Here is a 3,647-nt window from a genome sequence, read left to right as displayed (position 1 = left end):
GGACCTTCTGGACCTCTAAGGGTCCTAATACAAGGTTATAAACATTGGTTAACGACACAACAATCCGTCTAATCTCCAAATGGGTTTCACAAACCCTAAATCCATGCACACATTCACATCACAGACAATAATCCGAAAGGTTACCTGAATCATGCACCCTCAGTGTCCCCAAGCCTCAAAACGTGATTCCCTTGCTGTCCCATTAGCCAACACCTTCTCCTTCTTGGACAATAACTTCCTCAAATCACCAATGATCTTCAATCCTTGCTCTAGCCGCTCCAGTCGCCTAGGGTTCCTCCCAATCGATCCAAAGTCGTGAAATGACGGCATAATAACCCTTATATACGACCCAATACTGAACGGCTAGGGTTTCCGCTGAACAGCGTCGACTCGCCGAGTCCATACCTGGACTCGTCGAGTCCAGTCGCGAACCCGCGACCAAATCTGCGACCCTACTCGGCGAGTCTGGCTCCCACTCGCCGAGTCTCCCCTTTAAAACACCCCAAAATTGCAATTTAACAATACTCGAGATTTTGGGCTGTTACAATTCTCCCCCACTAGAATTAGACTTCGCCCTCGAAGTCTCACTCTGAAAATAGCTCTGGCTGCTGCTCCCGCATCTCACGTTTCGGCTTCCCTGGACACCACCGATCTCTTCCGAGGCCGCTACTGAACCAATACCAGCGGTACCTTCTTGTTCCTCAGAACCTTGATATTCCGATCTCCGACGGCCACTGGCCTCTCGACGTAACACAGGCTCGCATCCACCTAATCGTTCTCTAGAAGAACCACTGCTGACTCATCCGCTATACACCTCTTCAATTGCGACACATACCAGTGTCATGGATCCGTCCCAATTCCGTTGACAGCTCCAAACGATAGGCCACCCTTCCTACCTTCGCACTTTCACGAAAAGACCCAACATACCGGGGCCCCCCATTTACCCCTCTTCTTAAATCGAAACACCCCGTCAGAAATACGAAGTCGCTGACCTGAATCACATGCTCGTAACGGCGTCTGCCTGCATAACTTTCCTGTTAACTCTAGACGATCACTAACTCTCTTTAACCTGCTGAGTCCGCTTTGTCAACCAAAGTACGAACTCTGAACTGCTCAGCACTCTCTGTAATCGGAAATTACCCAAGATGCACTCTGCTCCAAATCTCAACGATCACTCAACCCATAAGGGTTAGGAAACCCTGAACCACCGGATCCCCGATCCAAAGCCCACTTTGCCCAATCCGGACCGACTGAGAGATCCGTTCTCCCTCTCAGGTCAACTCTCACAAGTTCTCCCCTTGCCACTACCTACACATACTGAACTAGTCCCAACACCCGCAGGTGGAAAGACCCGATACACTGATGATATCCTCGAACATCTCCCAAGATGAACCACTACATCCACCCTACACTCTGATCAGATTCACACTGAGAATTTAAAATTTTCTCTCTCCATGCATCCCTTCTGAGCCTCAACAGACATCCCAACCGGATGGGTTCCTACTCCACTTCCGCGAACACGATGCTCACAACCATACTCGAAATACTCTATCCATAACTCTGCTCTGCAGCTTTCACTTTCGTGAACTTGCACCCCTTCGGAGTTACACACCTTCCTCTTTTCCTTTTTCCAAGGAACCCTCTTGGCCATAATGCCACCCCAACCGTTGCCACGGTGCTCGCCCCAAGCGACACCACCCTTTTTGCGTAACCGCTATCCACATACTCTGGTTCTCATTGCAGGGGCTCTCAATCCCATGCACTCTCTCCACTCATCAAAATCACTGCCTCCGCTAAACAAGATCACTAACCCGGGGCCAGACCTTCCAATGCAATCACACTGCACATACATCATCCGTAAATCTCAAACTAATCCAGCAATACCAACAGAGTCTTCAGTATGACTGGACCGACTCTCACAACACATACTAGCCACTCGAGGCTATATCCCTGTGGGTCCGTACACCCAACTCTGCGAACCCTTAGGTTCTAACTCTGGGAACCTTCCGGCTCCAGCTCTAGAAACATGCACAACATAATCCCGTGGGATTAATGCAGTACAACCCATCTCGTACCTCAAACGTACCAATACTCTGATCGCAAAATTCCGATTACTTACTCAAGCTTGATCCCGGCCTTCTCTCAGGCCTCCAAAATCGAATGCCCTAGGTCTGTATCCCGCCCCGCATACCCGACACTCGCTCTCATCGGCCTATACTCTGCGCTGACAAACACTGCTGAATCCCGGCAGCTAAGCACCCTCACATACTCATCGATCTCCCGGAGAATTGTAACGGCTCAAATTCTCAAATAAATTTTTTGTTAAAAATAAAACATCATTATTCGACAAAAGGGTTTATTCCAAGTTTAATTCAAAATAAAAAAATAAATCTCCAGGATCTCCAACAGTGGCAGTGTGTACGTGTCACGCCGGCGCCTTCCCACGGTCATCACTAGTACCTGAAAAACATAAACACAACTAGTAAGCATAAATGCTTAGTGAGTTCCCCAGTATACGACTTACCCACATACGCCTTCCGGCCCGGACCTTTCGGTCCACAAAATATTGCCTTCCGGCCCGGACCTATCGGTCCACATAACATTGCCTTCCGGCCCGGATCTTTCGATCCACATAACATTGCCTTCCGGCCCGGATCTTTCGATCCACAAGATAACTGCCTTCCGGCCCATACACATATATAACACATAATATAAATACTCTAACACATAACGCACATATATCATACCGTTCTTTCTAACACATAAGTCTCGCCTTCCGGCCCGTATAATCATACAACACATATAAGCACACATCGCATATAAAGCATCTATCTCTCTAGACATAGCATGAATATAACACACGCGACCTTCCGGTCTAACAGTCAAACCCTTCCGGGTGAAGTATAGTGAGAAGACTCACCTCGTAGTACGCAGGCTATAACCTCCTCGAGCTACTCGCACACAATCCGCTAGTCCGCAGGTTCCCTATAATACCACAGCCTTAATTAATGATCTTATCAAACAAGACAACTGACCCCTCTAAGATATATGCAGGTCAACGGTCAATTTTGACCGGACTCGTCGAGTGCAAAGGGTAACTCGACGAGTATAGACATCCTGACACCACTCGCCGAGTCTGAAGAACGACTCGACGAGTTCCAGTAGATCTTCAAGCTACTCGCCGAGTCGGAAGAACAACTCGACGAGTCCTAGTGAACCTTCAAGCTACTCGCCGAGTCTGAAGAACAACTCGGCGAGTTCTAGTGAATCTTCAAGCTACTCGCCGAGTCGGATCATTGGACTCGGCGAGTCCCCGCCATGCAGTCAACCCGCTGCCTCCTGTATTTCGCATGATTTCGAAGTATATAGATATAGGGCTTCCTGGACTTTCACATATACTATTTCAGGGGTTTTTACACACTTATAACAACAATATAATCTAACTAACCCTTAATTGGGTTTCCTAAACCCTAAACTCGCATACAACGTAAAAGTTACAGATTTCGATCCGAAAATTACCTGGAACGTGTTTCCTGTGTCTCCAAACCTCCAATACTCAATTCCTTTGATCACCACCTTGCTCCTCCTTGTCTAACAATCTCTTCAAGCCTTCTCAAGTCCTCTCTCTTGCTTCAGATGCTCACACA

The sequence above is a fragment of the Lactuca sativa genome, chromosome 4, assembly GCF_002870075.4.
Source record: "Lactuca sativa cultivar Salinas chromosome 4, Lsat_Salinas_v11, whole genome shotgun sequence".
Taxonomy (NCBI): domain Eukaryota; kingdom Viridiplantae; phylum Streptophyta; class Magnoliopsida; order Asterales; family Asteraceae; genus Lactuca; species Lactuca sativa.
Note: the sequence above shows the minus strand (reverse complement) of the source record.